The 22228-nt window shown below is 43.7% G+C and overlaps 1 long non-coding RNA gene across 5 annotated transcripts in view; it reads left to right on the top strand.

Moving 5' to 3' along the window:
• The first annotated feature begins 750 nt into the window (after positions 1–750).
• LOC137332940 (uncharacterized) overlaps positions 751–22228 on the top strand; it is an 88787-nt gene continuing 67309 nt past the window's right edge. For all 5 annotated transcript variants that reach the window (XR_010965762.1, XR_010965764.1, XR_010965761.1 and 2 more), the window contains exons 1-4: positions 751–2722; positions 12322–12398; positions 17745–17815; positions 18891–19008. This is a non-coding gene — a long non-coding RNA (uncharacterized lncRNA). The remainder of the gene's footprint in view (positions 2723–12321; positions 12399–17744; positions 17816–18890; positions 19009–22228) is intronic.

Below are 22228 nucleotides of genomic sequence, written 5' to 3'. Positions count from 1 at the left end.
TTGAAAATGAGATGCCAACTTCTAATGGCATAACCCAAGGCAAACCTTGTGGGGAAAAACTGCATAAAAAGACATAGTCGTGAAACACAGTGATTGCATCTCTGGGTTAGTGTTTCACCTGGAAGCTTGATACCATTAAATTCTCCTATGTACTTCCAGGTGATCCCAGAACATATGAGTAAATAAGTTGTGATGATATCAATGCATGTATATTTGTGGCGATGTTCCTCAGAGTGTCTATTGACACCACCGTGTCAGCCAATGAGTTGGAGGCAGGACTTACAGCAGGACTTAGAGCAAATAATGTATTTTACAGAAAATAAATTTTATTTAATCAGCAAACAGCAAAGCAAACAAAGTCTATTTACAGAGTCTATTTAAAAAGAGTCTGCAGCAAACAGAACTCATGACTGAAACTGCAGCAACTTCTCCCGATAAAAGCACGGTGATTTCTCCAGCAAAATGCAATGAGTGGAGGATAGTTACATTGTGCGTAAAATCAATCCCAGTCATTTACAGCAGTGCACTCTCCAGGCACGATTAATGGGGGAATTACATTCTGGCCAAGAATAGTGGTGTCACTACATGCAGTCAATGTTGCTAGCATTGTATCCCTCCTGTATATTAATATAAGGTGCATTCCATTTTCATTGACATCTTTCCTATGAATGTTGTGGCTTACCCAAAATGTATGAATTATGAGATTGTAAGAAGCATACTTCAAAGTGTTAAGTATTTGAATTAACTCTGTGTATAAGGGGAGTTGGTTGTTATCCTAAATTAATTGCTGTGCCTGTTGGCAGGCTTTCTATGTGCATAACAGTACCTCAGTGTGGTAATTAAAGTAAAAGGGGAGAGATGCATCTCAGTCAAAAATAGCTAATGAAAGGAAGCCAATATGCTCTAAAGACTTTAGGCTCCAAGCTGTCTTAGTTACTTCCAAAAATTGTTATGTTATTGCTGCGGTAACTATGGTGAGGGGTATTTGGAAACTGGCCAGTCTGGTAACCTTGATTGTAACATGATGGTTACAATCAAGGCTGATGCTTTGTGCCTTGACCTTGAATCTTCAGTGTGACTCAGTGTAAGTTTGTGTTAATTCTTAAACCTCTTGCAAATGGATTGCCTCAGTTTGGTCCAGTCTTCCAATTATTGGAACAACTGAGAACTGACACAATTCACCCAAACTAAGGGAAACATCTTTGATTGGCAATTGAAGACACCAGCTTTGAGTGTGAGTTAAATGCTTGACTGTAGGGATAGAAGATTTGTTTATTGCCATATTGATGTAGTCAATACATTCATGTTATCAGATATTTTAGAATGATGTTCTAGTTTCTGCCTCAGTAGCCACTTGTGGTGATGCATCCTATGCCCTAATAGCCCACAGTGCAAAAACCTTCCTTCTCCCTTCCCCCTTGGTTCTTCCAGTGAGAGTCCTCAGTCTCCATTCCCTTGTTCCCCATTTACTCATCAGTGGAAATGATCTTTCACTATTTACCCACTGTAAAGTCCCCAGATTCCACTGACCCCTTTACTGGCAACTGCTCTCTCAGCGCCTCTCCCACACACCATGTTGCTTCTGATGCTTCTCCCAGCTTGGCAGGAATTGCTAGGCCCCATGCCCACCCCATTCCCCAGTCTCCCTTTATCCCCCCTGCCTGATTCTCCCCCAGTGCCAGGTCACCCACTCTCCCCCACTGAAGCCCCAATCCCCTGCCCATGTTCACCATAGCCATGCTTTCTCTCTCTCCACCCCCAGACTCTTGGTTCTGTTTCAGGTCACCCTGAATTGAGGGGCCGGCTCTCTGCAGTAACATCAGATGACATCCTGGAGGGGTGAGGGGAGAGCGATGCTGCTGCAGTGGGAAATTTAAAGCACGAAGTTCACCCGGGCTGCTAGCAGTAGTGTCTGGGAGATTCATGCCCTATTCCAGTATATTCCCGGGCAATCTGGGAGGGTTGTCAACCCCATTGTGCAAGAAACTGCAACAAGAACACAGGGTATGTGATGGACTTAATGAATCATATCCAGTATGTGCTTATCAGAGGCATATCTATAAAAATGCAGAAAGATGATCAAGAGAGGGGAGACAATTATATCCCAGAGAGAGCTGCTGTAGTTAGTTAATTAGTTGGCTAGATTAAATTGGTTCCTGAAGGTGGAGCAGGCCTGATTCATCTGAGTCACAAACAGTAGAAAAACAGGGGCCTGTTAGTGCTAACCGAGCACGGAGTGCAGCGGAACACAGAGTGTACACCTCAGAGTTTGGTGAGTGTGGGAGTTTAAGGGTTAATCCCTTTAAAATCTAGTATAAATTGCTATCAACTGTTTAAGTCCAATTGCTATCAACTGGTTAAGTTCAATTTTAAAGTTTAAATTTTTAAGTTTCTGTCAGGCTTCAGCAGAGAGAGCTGCTGCAGTTAGTTAATTGGTTAGCTGGATTAAATTGGTTCCTGAAGGTGGGGCAGGCCTGACTCATCCGAGTCACAAACAATAGAAAAACAGGGGCCTGTTAGTGCTAACGGAGCACAGAATGAACACTTCAGAGTTTGGTGAGTGTGGGATTTCGGTGAAGTGGGGGAAGGAGGTGCTGCTTTGTCTTGCTTTTCCTTACTTTTTCCGCAGAGTGACGGCGGACCTGAGCGGCAGAAGACTGAGAGTGGGGATAAAAGCAGCAACAGACCTGCAACAAGAGACAACTACTGTGCGACGTTGCAGGTGAGGCAGGAGAGTCCGAGAGGTGAGCACAGTATAAAAGGAGAGACCTAGAGTGGGAGGAGAGTCTGAGAGGTAAACGTAGTGTAACTTTAAGGCAAGTCATGGCAGCAGAGCTCGCACCCGTGATATGCTCCTCCTGCACTATGTGGGAAGTCATGGACACTACCAGTGTCCCTGGCGACCATGTGTGCAGGAAGTGTGTCCAGCTGCAGCTACTGGCAAACCGCATTTCGGAGCTGGAGCTGCGGGTGGATTCGCTGTGGAGCATCTACAATGCTGAGACTATCGTGGATAGCACGTTCAGTGAGGTGGTCACACCGCAGGTAAAGATTACGCAGGCAGAAAGGAAATGGGTGACCGCCAGGCAGAGTAAAAGGACTAGGCAGGTAGAGCAGGAGTCCCCTGGGGCCATCTCCCTCTCAAACAGATATTCTGCTTTAGATACTGTTGGGGGAGATGGCTTATCAGGGGAAAGCAGCAAGAGCCAAGTTCGTGGCACCATGGGTGGCTCTGCTGCACAGGAGGGGAGGAAGAAGAGTGGCAGGGCTATATTGATAGGGGATTCAATTGTAAGGGGAACAGATAGGTGTTTCTGCGGCCGCAAAAGTGACTCCAGGATGGTATGTTGCTTCCCTGGTGCTAAGGTCAAGGATGTCACGGAACGGCTGCAGGGCATTCTGGAGAGGGAGGGTGAACAGCCAGTAGTCGTGGTCCATATCGGTACCAACGACATAGGTAAAAAAAGGGATGAGGTCCTGCAAGGTGAATTCAAGGAGTTAGGAGATAAATTAAAAAGCAGGACCTCAAAGGTAGTGATCTCAGGATTACTACCAGTGCCACGTGCTAGTGAGTATAGGAACAGGAGAATAGCCAGGATGAATGCATGGCTGCAGGGATGGTGTAGGATGGAGGGATTTAGATTCCTGGGACATTGGGACCGGTTCTGGGGAAGGTGGGACCTGTACAAGCGAGACGGGTTACACCCGAGCAGGACCGGGACAAATGTCCTCGCAGGGGTGTTTGCTAGTGCTGTTGGGGAAGGTTTAAACTAGAGTGGCAGGGGGATGGGAACCTGAGCGGGGAGTCAGAAGGGAGTAAAGTTGAGAGCAGCAAGAGAGGGGAAGTCCCAGGGGAAATTTACAATACAAATAGTACAAACAGTTGTTCAAGAACAAGCGAAAGGGAAAAGCGTAGAGCAGCAGAAAGAAAGTGTACTTTAGACACTAGAGATAAAGTGAAAACTAGAAGGCATAAGGCGATTAACCCAGCATCAAAGCTGAAGGTCAGGCTGGGGTGTGTGGCCCAACTAAGAGTTCTATATACAAATGCACGGAGTATAAGGAATAAATTAAATGAACTACAGGTTCAAATTCAAATTGGAGGGTATGACATGATAGCTATTACTGAGACATGGCTGTAGGATGGTCAGGATTGGGAACTAAATATACCGGGTTTTAAGGTCTACAGGAGAGATAGGGAAAATGGAAGAGGGGGAGGAGTAGCCTTAGTGATTAGAGATGAAATCAATTCAATGATAAAGGAGGATATAATGAGAGGTAAGCAGCCAACAGAGACCTTATGGTTTGAATTGAAAAATAGGAAAGGATCTAAGACTATAGTGGGAGTTTTGCATCGGACCCCTGGCAGCAGCTCTGAAGTGCTAGATTGTATAAATGCAGAGATTAGACAAGCATGTAACAACGGCATAGTGGTCTTAATGGGGGACTTTAACCTTCACATAGATTGGGGAAAGCAGACTAGCAACTGTCAGAAAGGTAGTGAATTTCTTGAGTGTGTCCGGGATAGTTTTCTACAGCAGTATGTCCTAGAGGCAACAAGGGGACAAGCCATACTAGATTTAGTAATGAGTAATGAACCAGATTTAGTTAGCAGCTTAACTGTGCATGAACATCTATCCAATAGTGATCGTGACATGATCGAGTTCAATGTAGTGTTTGAAAGGGAAAAAAGTGAATCAGCTGCTAAGATTCTAGACTTGAGTAAGGCCGACTTCAATGGGATGAGACAGAGACTGTCCACAGTAAACTGGGTAAATCTGTTAATGGGTAAAATGACTGATGATCAGTGGGAAATGTTTAAAAAGCATTTTTAAACGAAATACAGAACCGGTTTATACCCCTGAGGGGCAAGAACTCTACTTGCCAAAAAAAAACAGCCATGGACAAGTAAAGAGGTAAGGGACAGTATAAGACATAAGGAAAGGGCATACAAAAAGGCAAAAAATGGCACAGATCTTGGCAAATGGGAAAGATACAAAGATCAACAAAGAGTCACAAAACATATAGTAAGAGCCACAAAAAGAGAGTATGAAAAGAAACTTGCAAGGGATATCAAAACCAATATGAAGAACTTTTATAGTTATATTAGGAAAAAGAGGGTGGTCAGGAGCACTGTTGGCCGCTTAAAAACTGAAAGTGGGTATATTGTCATTGACAATGGGGAAATGGCGGACATGTTGAATAATTACTTTGCGTCAGTATTTACAGTCGAAAAAGAGGATAGCATGCCGGAAATCCCAAGAAAACTAATATTGAATCGGGGACAGGGACTCGATAAAATTAATATAAGTAAAGCTACAGTAATGAAGAAAATAATAACACTAAAGAGTGACAAATCCCCAGGACCAGATGGTTTCCATCCCAGGGATTTAAAGGAAGTAGGTGAGCAGATTGCAGATGCCCTAACTATAATCTTTCAAAGTTCTCTAGATTCAGGAAGTGTCCCTCTAGATTGGAAAATTGCAGGTGTCACTCCGCTTTTCAAGAAAGGAGAGAGAGGGAAACTGGGGAATTATAGACCAGTTAGCCTAACATCTTTTGTGGGAAAAATGCTGGAGACTATAATTAAGGATAGGGTGACTGAACACCTCGAGAATTTTCAGTTAATCAGAGAGAGCCAGCATGGATTTGTGAAAGATAGGTCGTGCCTGACAAACCTGATTGAATTTTTTGAAGAGGTGGCTAAAGTAGTGGACAGGGGAATGTCAATGGATGTTAGTTATATGGACTTCCAGAAGGCATTTGATAAAGTCCCGCATAGGAGACTGTTAACTAAGATTAGAAGCCCATGGAATCGAGGGAAAAGTACGGACTTGGTTCGGAAGTTGGCTGAGCGAAAGGCGACAGAGAGTAGGGATAATGGGTAGGTAATCACGTTGGCAGGATGTGACTAGTGGAGTCCCACAGGGATCTGTCTTGGGGCCTCAATTATTCACAATATTTATTAACGACATAGATGAAGGCATAGAAAGTCTCATATCTAAGTTTGCCGATGACACAAAGATTGGTGGCATTGTAAGCAGTGTAGATGAAAACATGAAATTACAAAGGGATATTGATAGATTAGGTGAATGGGCAAAACTGTGGCAAATGGAATTCAATGTAAGCAAATGTGAGGTCATCCACTTTGGATCAAAAAAGGATAGAACAGGGTACTTTCTAAATGGTAAAAAGTTAAAAACAGTGGATGTCCAAAGGGACTTAGGGGTTCAGGTACATAGATCATTGAAGTGTCATGAACAGGTGCAGAAAATAATCAAGAAGGCTAATGGAATGCTGGCCTTTATATCTAGAGGACTCGAGTACAAGGGGGCAGAAGTTATGCTGCAGCTATACAAAACCCTGGTTAGACCACACCTGGAGTACTGTGAGCTGTTCTGGGCACCGAACCTTCGGAAGGACATATTGGCCTTGGAGGGAGTGCAGCGTAGGTTTACTAGAATGATACCCGGACTTCAAGGATTAAGTTACGAGGAGAGATTACACAAATTGGGGTTGTATTCTCTGGAGTTTAGAAGGTTAAGGGGTGATCTGATCAAAGTTTATAAGATATTAAGGGGAACGGATAGGGTGGATAGAAAGAAACTATTTTCGCTGGCTGGGGATTCTAGGAGTAGGGGGCAGAGTCTAAAAATTAGAGCCAGACCTTTCAGGAGTGAGATTAGAAAACATTTCTACACACAAAAGGTGGTAGAAGTTGGAACTCTCTTCCGAAAAATGGCAATTGATAGTAGCTCAATTGCTAAATTTAAATGTGAGATAGATAGCTTTTTGGCAACCAAAGGTATTAAGGGATATGGGCCAAAGGCAGGTATGTGGAGCTCGATCACAGATCAGCCATGATCTTATCAAATGGCGGAGCAGGCACGAGGGGCTGAATGGCCTACTCCTGTTCCTATGTTCCTAGGTGTCTGCTCTAGGTCAGGAGATCTTTGAGGTGGACCCAGATACCAAGGACCAAGCTGCTGGATTTTTTCAGTTTGTCCAATCTGCAGGTCACACAGGCTTTGGTTGGAATGGTCTTCAGGACCCCAAGAATCTTAAATTATTTGTACCAAATTGCTCTAATTGGGAAAAAAAGTCAAAGGAGAAAAAAAAGTACTGGCATAGTAAAACTCTCACTGGAAAACATGAAAGACTACGGCTTATTTATTGTAAAGGGCTATTATCTCTGCTCATATATTGTGATTCTGCAATGTGGTTTCAAGGTATTGCAGCACCACAGTTTAACACAAGTTTTACATCTTTATGAAGATAACTTTTACAAGTCCTAACCCAAAATCAACTCTCCATCCGTACTTAACCATCAACATTAACTTGCCTCCTTAAATTTTCAAAATTTTTATTTCGAGAACAAGAATTCTTTATTAATATTCTGTTACTGAAAAGCTTTTAGAACAGCTCTATAGCTGCCTCATAGGAAATAACGTGTGAGCTTTCTTTCGGTATCATTTCACAAACATCTGAATATAAATCTTTTCATTCAATCTTTTTACAGCTATTCACAGAACTTGGCAAAGTGGGAATGTAAACTTTTTTATAAGAAATAAGGAAAATGATAATCTCGGGGTATATTTCCCTCCCTCACAAATCTTCTTTTGTTATAATTAGCAAATACAGGAAATAAATAGGTTAATTGCACTCAGGAAACATTTCACTTAAATGAATATTGCAGAAGAATGGGAATGAAATTTAATGTAGAGAAATATGACGTAGGTGAGAATTATAAACTCGTAAAATTCTATTGTATTTTATTACTCAGTAAATAATATCAAGCTAAAAGTTGTTTGACTCAATCCATTCTTCAGAGTTAAACTGGCATATGGTTTATTGTGGAAACCCCACTCAGTCAGAAAGTTGTTGCAACATTAAGGATTTTACAAGGAAATCATGAGCAGGCAACAGCTGAAGTGAAGCAGTTGGCATATTTTACAAAGGTTAAACCTCATTCAGAATATGTGAGCACTGGCATCAATATAAGGCAAGGCAAGCAGATAAACTTAAAGTTCACAGGAAGGCGCTAAGGCTCATTATAGGAGATTACAGGAGGTTCAATAGTGTCACAATCATTTAATAGGTGTTTCTATGGAGTCGTTATATGAAAGGGAGGCTTTGTCTTTTTCATGAAGGAATATTATAAACAAACAACAATTCCTATTGCAGGATGTTTGGTCCCATTAACCGGAATAAATCAAGGCCAGAAACTTTTTATTGTCAGCTAGATATTTAACATGCACAAAATCTCATCACCATGAGTCTTCAACTTAAGAATCTTCAAACCAAACTACTGAGAAATCCACACAAGTAGTTTCCACTTTCCTGATTTAGATTTCACACTCTCTCCATATACCTAAGCCCAGAGAACTTAGATGCAGGTTGACATAAGCCAAGGCTTTGGGACCTCCAAATCTGCAGAGGGTAACTATTAGGATTTAAATGGTTAAAACCAGCATCGAGCATTCGTAAGCTTCACGTAGCTTGTCCAGCTAGGACCAAACCCACCTGGTTTGCCGGCTTATCTGGAGCAGCACAAGAAGAATCCCAGGTCTACCCCTACAGGTCTCATCAAAGAGCCACGTTGGCTGGTCAATCATTAATAGTGCCCTAAAATACTGCTCAGGTATTGACCAAAAGTATGAGTAGCTTGTACTTTAGAATTAATGCTTTCAAAATTAATGTTTTCCTTGTCCCACAAGAAGAGTAGCTAGGATGGAATACATTGGTAATGGAAGTGGTTAAAGTGGATATTTTGGAGGATTTTCAAGCAAAACTTTGGAGATTCTATAGTTTGGTATATGTAATGATATCTGTGTGTTCCTGGTTTCCGCTGTATATGATACTAAATGCCTTTTCAAAAGAATAGATCAACAGGAAAGATGTGATTGCACTAGAGAGGGCACAGAGGAGATGTATGAGGATGTTGCCAGGACTGGAGAATGTTAGCTATGAGGTAAGATTGGATAGGCTGGGGTTGTTTTCATTGGAACAGAGGAGGCTGAGGGGTGATTTAATTGAGGTGTATAAAATTATGAGGGGCCTAGATAGAGTGGATAGGAAGGACCTATTTCCCTTAGTAGAAGGGTCAGTGACCAAGGGGCATTGATTTAAAATAATTGGTAGAAGGTCTAGAGGGGAGCTGAGGAGAAATGTTTTCACCCAGAGGATGATGGGGGTCTAGAACTCACTGTCTGAAAGGGTGGTAGAGGCAGAAACCCTCAACTCATTTAAAAAGTACTTGGCTGTGCACTTGAAGTGCCGTAACCTACAGGGCTATGGAACAAGTGCTTACTTGGACAGTGGGATTAAGCTGGACAGCTCTTTTTTGGCCAGCACGGACACGATGGGCCAAATGGCCTTCTTCTGTGCCGTAACTTTCTATGATTCTATGAACATATGTTTCTAACAGTGAATAAGAAAGAAAAGGAAAAAATTGCATTTCTGTAGCACCTTACCATAGATAAAATTTCCATGAAGGTTCTCCCAAACTCCTGCTGTAACTTCAGTGGAAGATCATTCAGCCCCTTGAGCCAGGTCCACCATTCCAGTAGATCATGGCTAATCTGTACCTCAAGCAGATTCTCCTGATCTCCCACCACTTTTCTGGGACTTCCACCAATCATCCACCAAATTTACAGCGGGAGATCAGGAGAACCCCCATAGAAGTTTTAACCCATCAGCTTTAACTTTTAGGTGCTAGAGGAAGGGGTTGCCAATGTAAGTTCGTGACCACAGGAGTGCTGAACATAATAGGGGGTAGGATACAGGCAGCAAAGTTTGGAATGAGTTGGAGTTTACATGCCGGAGAGCATGGAAAGTTGGCGAGGAGCCCATTCGAGAAATCATTGGACCTGCTCCACCTCTCTACCTCCCTTTCTTCCTTTAAGACCCTCCTTAAAACCCATCTCTTTAACCAAGGTTTTGGTCATCCCTCCTCATATCTCATCTCTTGATTCGGTGTCCAATTTTGTCTGATTACAACTCTGTGAAGTGCCTTGGCATGTTTTTCTATATTAAAGGCACCATATAAATGCAAGTTATTGTTATTGGAAGTGAAAAATCATGCATGGAGGTTTCAGGAGAGATCGAGATGAAGTAGGGATGTAGATGAGCAATGTTGGAAAAGTGGAAGTAGGCAGTATTGTCAATGGACTTGATGTGAGGTTTGAAGCTTAGCTTGGGTGACATTGCACACTGTCTGGTTCTGTCTGAACCAGTAGCCAGGAAGGGAAATAAAATTGGCACCTGACTTGCACAAATTTTGGCAAGAGCCAAATAAGATGTTTTCAGTCTTGCCAATGTCGATCTGGAGAAAATCTGGCTCATCCATGAATTGCTTTTGGATAACAACAATCGTCGAGTCAAGAATGATAGTGGTGAGATAAACTTGAGTGTCATCTGAATACATATGGAAATTGACCTTGTGCCTATGGATCATATCACTGAATGGCAAAATAGGAAGGAGCCAAGGATGACTTTAGGATTGGAGGTAACTGAAGCTGCAGTGGGAGGAGCACTCTCAAAAACACAGCAAAACATTAAGCACCATGTTTAGTGATGCTTCTGCTGGCGTAAAGCACAGCTTGTACCTTTGTTTCCTGGATGTACTAAATGGAAAACATCACAACCAAGCCTAATTATGTCCTTGCTCAATGGACACAAGGTCGTCACTGGTTAGCGATGACGAGTGAGAACTTTAACTCATTTTATATTCCCAAGTCCAGGATTGCAACGATTAATTGTAGCTACCCTACAACTGTCCTAGCTGAGACATGCTAACTCAACATGGACCAGGGCTGAAGCCGTAGCTTTCCAAGGTATGGAGTTCAATTTGACTCTGGACCATCAGATAGAACTTTTATTTTGACTATTTCGTATTATTTATGCTGGAACCTCAATTATCCAGCATAATGGGACAATACTCTCTGGAGTTTAGAAGAATGAGAGGTCATCTCATCGAAACATATAAGATTCCAAGGGGGCTTGACAGGGTAAATGCTGAGAGGTTGTTTCCCCCGGCTGGAGAGGCTAGAACTAGGTTTCATAGTCTCAGGATAAGGGGTCAGCCATTTAGTACTGAGATGAGGAGAAATTTCTTCACTCAGAGAATTGTGAATCTTTGGAATTCTCTACCCCAGAGGGCTGTGGATGCTTAGTCGTTGAGTATATTCAAGGCTGAGATTGATAGATTTTTGGACTCTAAGGGCGGGAAAGTGGAGTTGAGGTCAAAGATCAGCCACGATCTGATTGAATGGCGGAGCAGGCTCCAGGAGCTGTATGGCCTACTCTTGCTCCTATTTCTTATGTTCTTATAGATTCCCATTGGATAATGGAAATTGTCGGGTAATCAGCAGTCCCCAAACATTGATGTACTCGTGGCACAATAATACTGTAGACACGGGAATGAAGACAAGTACAATATCAAAGCCAAGACATTATGTAGCTTTATTCACCAAGAAAAGGAAATGATACAAATAATAAAAGAATTCGTCTTGTGCAATTCTTCGTCCTGGGAACATTTTGGCAGATAAATGGGAAACTAGATGATAACTATTTTTCTTTTGAAAAAACGGATCCATGGCCCTTCCTTATCAAAGTGATTATCTTTAGCTATTTCCCATTCTATTCAATACTTTATAAAGATGGAAATTTTACATAGAATCTTTTTCTAGGATTATTATATTATTTTATCTACCCAGAAGGTGATTGTTAGTTACAGCTGTTTACTATAAGCTACATGTTGGAGCACATTTATATGAACTTACAAGAAGCACAGCTAAATATTAAGCACCTATTTAGTAATGCTTTTGCTGGTGTAATGCACAGCATGTACCTGTTTCATAGATTGTTGTGGCCAGGTCTCCACAACCTGTGAAAGAAATTAATTATTTGCAGTCAAGAATGACCTGACTCTTAAGATAAAATAAACCTTTCATTGTATGTAATTTCCTGCTGGACACAAACAACTGGGAGTAATATTCCTGATATCAATTCTAAAATTACCTTTCATTGGTTTAAACTCATATCATCCAATTTTACTCCTGCAGTTTCATTTAAAGTAATATTCCAGGTTAATTTTGTTTACACCCTTAACTTTTATATCTCTAAAGATCACCTCTTAAATGCCTTTCTCCCGACTTTCCTCACAGCTTAGACCCCTGACACTAGTGGATAAATTTTAGCCCAGAGCTGGGAAGAGGGCGGAGGGGTTTGGGGGGGGATTTCCTGACTGGAAACCCGGAAGGACAGGTTTCTCAGACGTCCTTACGATTTTGTCATAAAGATTTCTTTTTTTTTTGTCAGTTTCCCGCCCGACAGGCCAGCCTGATTGACCAGCTGTCAGCCGGACGGGAGAAGAGCCAGGAAGCGGATGCAAGCAGGTAAATCTTAGATGGGTGGGGGGACTGGGGTGGAGGTTGGTCAGGGAGGGGGGGGTGAGGCCGCGGTCAGGGCTCATTGGGGGGTCGGGGTCATCGTGGGTCGGGTGTCATCAGGAATCGATCACGAGGGGTCGGGAGTCATCAAGGGTCGGTCATTGGGGGTCGGGAGTCATCGGTGGGGGTCGGGGTCATCGGGGGTCAGTCATTGGGGTCAGGAGTCATCGGGGGAGTCGAGAGTCATCGAGGGCCAGGAATCATCGGGGGGGGCCGAGAGTTATCAGGGGTCGGGGGTCGGAGATCATATGGGCGTTTGGACAGCGTGTGGGTGGTCGGAGATCGTGGGGGGGGGAGGGAGTCGCTGCAGGTAGGCTTGTTGGGCCTGGGGGAAACACTCCTGCTCCTTCGGGCCCATAAGTAGTGCGATAAAAGCGCTTACTTGCTGTTTCAGGCCTTCTCATCTCCACTCGCGTAGTGTGAAGCAGAAGGTCCAGCAATCCCGTCCCCCAGGAGTTAATAATAAAGAAGCTATAAAAATGGAGGCCTGCAGCCTCCTTGAAAGTTTTCACTGACCAATCCACCTCCTAAGAGTGGGTTAGTCGCCCGTCCCTCGTCCCACCTCCGTTAAAACCGGAAGTGGGTGGGTCGGTGGTGAGTTTGGGTTGGGTTTTAGTTTTTTACAAATTTTACCTTCCCACCGGCCCCCAACTCACCTGTTCGTGGGGTTAAAATTTGGGCCCAGGGATCAGCATGATGGGTTTTCTCACCACTGCCCCTCCAGCTTGAATGCCTCTCTTGTTTCTTGATGACCAGAAATGGTCACAGTCTTCATGGTGTGGTCAGGCCAGCAATGTACACTTTGATCATTACCTTCTCTGATCTATATTCTACTATTTTGACTATGTAATCCAACATTCTATTCGTGGTGTTGATTGCTGCTCTGCATTGGTTGGACAACTTCAGCGTCCAATCCACTAAGACTCCTATGTCTCAGCTTCATCCTTAGCTATTTCAATACCATTCATGGAGTATGCGTGTCGTCTATTTTTCCTTCCCATGTGTAGCACTTTACACTTGTCCACATTAAATTTCATCTCCCGTTGTTCTGCCCACTTTTATATTTTGTCCAACCATTTCTTTATTGTATTGAGTCTATTTACCCTGCCAAGACTTCCATCTCTTTTATCATAGTGTCATAATAGGATACAGCACAAAAGGAGGCCATTCGGCACATCGTGCCTGCGCTGGCTCTTTGGTAGAGCTATCCAATTAGTCCCACTCCCCTGCTCTTTCCCCATAGCCCTGTAAATTTTTTCCCTTCAAGTATTTATCCAATTCTCTTTTGAAAGGTACTTTTGAATCTGCTTCCAACACCCTTTCATGCAATGCATTCCACATGATAACAACTCGCTGTGTAAAAAATAAATGCTTCCTCATGTCACCTCTGGTTCTTTTACCAATCACCTTAAATCTGTGTCCTCTGGTTACTGACCCTTCTGCCACTGGAAACAGTTTCTCCTTATTTACTCTATCAAAACCGTTCTGATTTTGAACACCTCTATCGAATCTCCTCTTAACTTTCTCTGCTCTAAGGAGAACAACCCAGCTTCTCCAGTCTCTCCACATAACTGAAGTCCCTCATTCCTGGTACCATTCTAGTAAATGGTACCAGGAATGAGGCCTGCAGCCTCTCTAGGGCCTTGACATCCTTCTTAAAGTGTGGTGCCCAGAATTGAGCACAATACTCCAGCTGAGGCCTAACCAGAGATTTATAAAGGCTCAGCATAACTTCCCTGCTTTTGTACTCTATGCCTCTATTAATAAAGCCCACGATCCCATATGCTTTTTTAAGATTTGGGTACATGCACCCTAGGTCTCTCTGTTCCTGCACCCCCTTTAAAATTGTACCATTTATTTTATATTGCCTCTCATTCTTCCCATCAAAATGTATCACTTCATACTTCTCAGCATTAAATTTGATCTGGCATGTGTCTGCCCATTTCACCAGTCTGTCTATGTCCTCCTGAAGTTTGTTACTTTCCTCCACATTGTTAACCACATTTTCGAGTTTTGTGTCATCTGCAAACTTTGAAATTATTCCCTCTATACCCAAGTCCAGGTCATTAATATATATCAAAAAGAACAGTGGTCCTAATATGGACTCCTGGGGAACATCACTGTATACTTCCCTCCAGTCTGAAAAACAACCATTGACCACTACTCTCTGCTTTCTGTCCCTTAGCAAATTTTGTATCCACGCTGCCACTGTCCCTTTAACGCCATGGGCTTTAATTTTGCTAACAAATCTATTATGTGGTACTTTATCAAATGCCTTTTGAAACCCCATGTACACATCAACCGCACTACTGTCATCAACCCTCTCTGTTACTTCATCAAAGAACTCAATCACGTTAGTAAAACACGATTTTCCTTTAACAAATCTGTGCTGACTTTTATTTATTAGCCCATACTTTTCCAAATGCCAATTAATTTTGTCCCAGATTATTGCCTCCTAAAGTTTCCCCACCTTATACTGAAGTCATTGATCATGCTTGGGATATCTTCATTTGGAGAGGGCATATTGCTTATGTTTTCCCTTGTGAATACTTGGAGGAAGTAGTCATTCAGAATATTTACTATTTTATGCTCATTCTCAGGTTCTGACCCTGCATTAATCAAACCAAACACCCAAATTTCTTCACTCTGAGGGTGGTGAACCTGTGGAATTCTCTACCACAGAAGGCAGTGGAGGCCAAGTCATTCTATGTATTCAAGAAGGAGATAGATATATTTCTTAATGCTAAAGGGATCAAGGGATATGGGGAAAAAGCGGGAACAGGGTACTGAGTTAGACGATCAAACATGATCATTTTGAATGGCGGAGCAGGCCCGAAGGGCCGAATGGCCTACACTTGCTCCTATTTTCTATGTTAACTCTTCACCCACCCCCACCCAAAAAAGTGCATATATATCAACAGTTAAATGTGCTACATCTTTTCTGTAACAGCATAAACATTGCAAGATTTTCTATGTTTGCTATTTCTAGCCAAATTATAAAAACTCTCTGAAAGAATACGTAGAAATCTTCTTATGTTTACAATATCACTAACAGGCACCGATGAGAGGAAATCTCCACCACTCCGCCACCCACTCCCCCCAGGTTTACCTCACAGGCTTTATATTAAATTAAATGGATGTAGAAGAATAAATACAGAAGTCTTCATTTTGAGGGAGAAATAAATTGCTGCTTATTGCCATGCCCCCCCTCTCCACCACAAAATAATATGGGTTATATATGAGTATTTATCCGATAATGAAGAGACATTCCAGTATGGGCTGAGCTCCTATCTCCCATCAAAATAAACTGTTTGATACACAGGCCAGAATTATATATTTTTAAGGCATACATAAGTTACATGTGGTGCATTGTTCTGAAAAACACTATTTCATTCCACTGAAAAACAAAAAGGAAACACATTTTATGACTGCAATTGGGATTTTGTCACTTAGCATGTTTCGGAGGACAAATGAAACAATTGGGTAGATTCAGCATTTGTTTGCACCTCAGATCTGATTGGCATGTTAATAAACTACAACACAAAGTCTTTTTACTTCCAAATTCAATGTACAGATACGAATGGATCTTGCTGGAATCAGCGCTAATGGTGATGTCAGGACCATTAAACACAAAATTGAAATATTTAAACTTAGAAAATGCCAGAGCACTCTCCCAATGGCTTAGTGTTTAAATGCATCATGTGCTGTAACAATAAGCTACGCAAACCAAAAGATTTGATCTTCAGTCTGTGCTGAGTTAGCCCATCTTAGCCAGTGCAGCAGTAAGGGCGCTTGTAAATGGACCAAGATATCATCGTCGCTGGGTCAAAACCCTGGAACTCCCTACCTAACAGCACTGTGGGAGAACCTTCACCACACGGACTGCAGCGGTTCGAGAAGGCGGCTCACCACCACCTTCTCAAGGGCAATTAGGGATGGGCAATAAATGCTGGCCTTGCCAGTGACGCCCACATCTCATGAACGAATGTATAAAAAAAATCACTGGACTAGGCAGAGGAAAAATCAGCCAGAAATGCCACTGCTGATAGCCAGCCATGAACTGTTTTGGGTAAGAACATTATCAAGCTCAGCTATGGTGCCCGCATAAACACTGTCAAGGTCTCTGGCTGCTTGATTGAGTCCCAGAGCACTGCCTTGGGGAAAAAAACCTTCAAAAAAGTATTTTACCAGATAATAGGCACTGAATTTCCTGCCATTTTCCTTGTAATAAAAACAAAATCAATGCCTGCAGCGGGTTGGCATGCTGAACGCAGCGTTAGACAGTACAAAATTGTAATGTAATACTACTCAAGCACAGAGGAAGGATGGGAGGGTTGGACAAATGACACAAGTTAATGACAAATGGGAAATTGGGCCCATGGATTTAAAACCTGCTGCCTCAAGATCAATTATGCAATTTATTAGAAATTTAAATAGGAATAAATATATATCAAGTTGGGGGATTGTCAGAGCCATTAGTTATGTCTGCCTTCATCTAGCATATTGCTTGACATCAAGATATCTCACTGGCAGACTATCACTCCAAAAAGATTTTAATTAAAAAGTATGTATGAATGCATTAGCTCTTACTTTAAACATTAATTTTGTTACTGATTTCAGTAGATTACAGTGTTATGGCATTTGATAGATAGAGGTTTGCTCTATGAGTGAAGCTGTAAATGGAGATTTAGTCTATGACCTCATAGTGCCATAGATGATTAATGTATCACTATTGAGCAGTTGATCACCCAAAAAAACATTTCCGCAGTGAAAAAAATATTGTTATTGCTAATCACTCGAAGAGCGTATGTAATTCATTTTATTCAGTGACAGTCCTTTAAGAAATATAAAGTAATATACTTCAAGGCTGAGCTGTGGTGCACACAAAATACTCTCCATCAAAATGTATATGCGACAACTGGAATTTTAATAGGTTCATCTTATAAAAGGATGGGAGCTTCTGTCAAATGTGGCAAACACAAATTGCTTAAGTCTATACAAAATGCTTCACATGTTCCAAATGATTTCTTCACGTCAGATTATATTTCAAACTTAAGGGTTCTTGAGTCTGCTTCACATTATATTTATTGCTTAGAAAGCTTACATTCTGCTTTTTAATCACTGGATTTTATTGCTGGATGTATCTACATAATCATTTTCCTAATGTTGCATCTGACACATGAAGAAATCAGAGTGAGTTCTGTTTTGGTGTCTGTTTCACCCACTTTCTCTTTCGCGTGGGGTAATATTTTATGTACTTTTTTCCCAATTTTCTCTCCTTTTTTCCTGTAGGCATTGACCCACCCTGGGTTGCAGTGCTACCCTTCACTCAGATGGCCATTCCTCATGTGTAAACCTGGATGGTGAGTGTTGACAGGTTATCCCATTGTGGGGAGCATCACAGTAGAAACAATTCTACATCCTCCCTATGCCCACAAACATGGATTCAAGGCACATCACCGAATAGCAATCAAAAGTGGGGACCTGGGCTCACTTTTGCGCCCTAGCTCAGGGGCGCTGGATTTCTTGTAGCACTCGTGTGGCTGTCTGTATGAGATTAGATATCTCAGCACGTATCAGGGTTTGAGTCTGGAACCTTCCTGCTCTGTGTCGGTAGCGCAATGAACTGTCCATTCACCCACAAAGCCATGGGGAGGGCCCAAATTTATTATTTTAATGTGCGTCAGCAACAAAGTGGAAAGTGTACTAAAGTTGATTCTATTTAGCAACACGAAATGCAGTTTTTGGCACAAAATCAATTATATAATTGAAGTACTTTTCCTGTATTGAGTCTCACCAGTGTGAGATTCCTGTGTTTCCTGTGTTGAAATGCTGGAATTATGTCGGTGTACCAGGAAACAAATTATGTCCCATGACGCCAGGAAAGTCACTGAGGCCATTTCCTGAACAGATACAGAAAATAATGTCGAAAACACCACACAGCCTCTTACTCTGTGAGATGGACTTTATTAATATTTGAAGTATTTAAACTGCAGAATTCATGCTGTTCTACGAGGGCGAGAGGAGGAAATATCAAGTGTGCCCTCCCTCAAATTATTACCCCTCACCCTGCAGAACTGTGCTCCTCATACATTATGTGCCATTGCTAACGCGGGAATATGAGGCAAATTAATATAGAAATTATAACCATTAATTCTCACAAGCATAATTTGAAAAGAGACCTAATCGTTGTAATGTATTTATATACTAGTACTGGGTTGTATTGGTTCCCCACACAAAACTCATGATTTACTGTTGTAAATATTTGTTACAGATAAAAACATTCTGCAGTACATTCAAATGTTACTCTAGGGCTCCAATATTAAGTTGGAGCTGGGAAGACAGCGGTGGGGGCGGGGGAGGGAGGCGAGCTTTGAGGACAGGATACCCAGAAGTACTGAATTTAATGGTAGGACCTGTTTTAAAATTTTTCAAAAGGTTTCCCGCCTGATAACCAGCTTGATTGACAGGCTTGGCTGCCTGTTGGGTGGGAAAGCAGCTGAGGAGCAGATGCCAGGAGGGAGGTCACTACAAGGAGATGCTGGAAGGCTAGAAGGTGGATAAATGTTTATAATTATATTTGTATCGTTAGGGGTTGGAATCAGACATCGGGGGGGGGATGTCAGACATCGCGGGTTGGGGGTACGGACCCATGGTGGAGATGTTAAATCAATTTTAAAAGACCTAAATAACGGGCTCGATTTTACCGTCGGGTTTCCTGTGGGTTTCCAGCGGGCGGGCCCCGAAAATCCCGATATCCAGTCACGTGACGGGATCCCGCCACGATCCCGCCCACTTCCGGGTTTCCCGATGAAGTGCGGGGATGCGTGCGTGGCCCCCGCTGGTGGGAATCCCGCAGGCAATTAAAGCCAGCGGGATGCCACTTGAGGTTATTTATTTCGCTTGTTCAGGTCATTAACTGACCTGATTAAGGGACTGTGTGTGATTTTGGGGAAACATGGGACTGTTTCACACACTGGGGGAAACAGTCCTAGTTGAACTGGACGTGTTGCAGCCATCAGCCTGTGGCAGCTGCAAAGGTCCATTCGACAGGTGGGGGGGGGAGACCCTCACCCATTGCAGGAGGCCGCTCTGTCACTTGGGACAAAGTGTGGCCTCCACCACCCCCCTCCTAACGGTCAAAGTGACCAACCTGCACACTCACCCCGGGGTCCGGAGACATGTGCCTACCTTGCAGTCATGACCCCCTCGGAGGGCGAACAGCATCACCAGCCTCGCCATCCACGCCGTCCACCTCTGACACGTGGAGCTCCACAACAGAGTGCTGTGACACATCCACCTGTACAGCAGGAGGGAGGGCTACCACAGAGAGAGACGCGTCGCAGAGGGCACTACCCTCGCCACAGGGTCCACAGACCGAGGCGCAGCTCCCCGGACCTCTCCGAGCAGCAGTGCACACGGAGGCGCAGATTCACTCGACATGTAGTCGTGGAGATCTGCAGGCTCTTTCATGCCGAGCTGCTCCTGGCTGGCCCCAGCACCATCTGCTTACCTGTCGCTGCCAAAGTCACCACTGCCCTCCACAACTTCTCCTCCGCATCCTTCCAGGGTGCAGCCGGGTACACCGCCGATGTCTCTCAGTCGTCTGCGCGGAAGAGCCCTGCAAATACACCTGCACCTACTCTGCAGTAACACAATGGGTGGCATCAGTGGTGGGTCCTCATAGTGATACCCAGGAGCGGGCATTATTGGACACAACAGACAGGATTCGCGGAGACATGGCAGTGGTGGTGCCAATATAATGTGTGATGTTTGTTGCTCTGAAATTCAATATAGGTAACACCCATGGCAAACCCTCAGACACCCTTGTGCATCCCCTTCATGCTCACGACACGTTTGCCATACGCTGCCTACTGCACATATGCGATGCATGCCCTGTGGCTGCAGCACAGGTGGTGGCAGGTTGAGTGAGGCTGGCCGTGAGAGAGATGCACGAGAGGGTGAGTATGGGATAGAGCCATGAGATTGTATGAGGATTGGGTTGCGTGTTAGTGGCGGGTGAGTACTGGCGAGGTGAGTAGATGCAGGTAAGATGAGGATGGGGTTTGAGTGGGTATGAGGGGTGATGTGACAGAGTAGTGTTGGCGGTGCCGAAGGAGATGTGGGGTGGGGGCAGTGTTGTGGCAGACGGAGTGTAGGGGAAAGACTACGTGTTCTCACTGTGGCTGACCTACTGAGGTCATTGGAGCGCCTCCTGCACTGTATGCAGTGGGCGATATGTTGGTGGTGCAGGTGACCCCCTCTGCCACCTCGAGCCAGGCCTTGGTGGCAGAGGCATGCCGCTTCCTCCCGCCCGCCGGGTGGAAGATCTCTGTCCTCCCCCTCCTCCTCACCCCATCTGATGATACCTGGGGTGAGGCATCATTAAACTGGGAGCAGCCTTCCCCCTGGGCTGCTCCATGATGTAATTTGTTCCATTGGTTGCAGCATCTGTCAGTGGAGGACTGCCCCTTTAACTAGAGAGCCTCCAGCTGACAGATCGTACTGCGCATGCGCAGCCCGCCCGACGCGCAGACCAGCAGCGCAGACCCCGGAGGAACAGGTAATTGATTCCAATTAGTGCATTGCCTGCTATGATCGCGCGGGCAACCCACTAATTTCACCGGGCGCGGAGGCCACGCACCCGAAACCCAACCCGCCGGAAACCCGCAGGCCTGCTAAAATCAGGCCCAACGTCTCAGAATGACGTTAATTGCTCGGATAACTACCCGCCCGCCTGCATTACTTAGGGATCCGACTACGGCGAGGAGGTTACTCACACGCATCCAAACACGCCTCCGTTAAACCCAGAAGTGGGTGTGTTAGACCCGGGTTGCGGTCGTGCTGGAAAAATCAACTATTTTAATTACCCACCCGTTCTTGGGGGCTAAAAGTCCCCCCTATATTCGTGAGAACAAATCAATATTCCATTCTGCCTTACAGATGAGGCAGTTTTTAAATTTATTTCAAGTATGTGTAAAACTTACACGTGGCTTAAGACTTCGGCTTTGCTGGATGATCTGTGCCTGAACTGGGAGATTTTGCAACCATTTGGAGAAATCTGGGTGGATGATTGGGATTGGTAAACATTTGTCTAAAACCCAGGTTTCAATCCAAAATGATGTTTTTCAGAGAATTTCCTGACACTTTTTTCCCCACCTTCACCCAACCAACCACCAGAAAGGAAAAAAATCAACCAGAATCTCAGGTAAAAAGAGGTTCTGAGGTAGGATTGTGGCAGTGAGGGCTAGTTGGCACCATAAAGCAGGGTATATGCAAGTTTTCAGCCCCAGTCTAATCAGTTTCTGTTCTGTACTGCTTTGAGTAGGGAGTTGCTAGCAGGGGAAGTGAGAAACCAAAATGGTAGAGTCATGCATTGGTAGAGGTAAGAACTTGGAGTGTACAGGACAATAAGAGACCATAGTGGTCTATCGCAGTGTTCAATAGAAATCATTGACTAGCTGTGGCGATACCGTTTTAGCCACATGCACTAATTTTAGTAGAAAACACCTTACATAAAATATAGGTAGATGTGCTGCACATCTATATTTACTTAAACATCTACCACCATTCAGTGTGAAACTTTGCAGTCTCTCTCTTTCACTAAAGTTTGGAATTCTGGCATGGATTTATCAGAAACGGCACATTTTAGTACAGTTTCTAGGTTTTTGTCCAGCAGCTCCGAGCAGTACTTTGACTTCATTAGAGTGATTGCTGAGAATGTTGACTTGTACAACGAGACCTGCCCCTGTTCTCCATCACTCCTGCTTGCCCCT

The sequence above is a fragment of the Heptranchias perlo genome, chromosome 15 (genome assembly GCF_035084215.1).
Source record: "Heptranchias perlo isolate sHepPer1 chromosome 15, sHepPer1.hap1, whole genome shotgun sequence".
NCBI lineage: Eukaryota > Metazoa > Chordata > Chondrichthyes > Hexanchiformes > Hexanchidae > Heptranchias > Heptranchias perlo.
The sequence above is the reverse complement of the archived record's forward strand: the minus strand, read 5'-3'. Positions and strand labels throughout refer to the sequence as shown.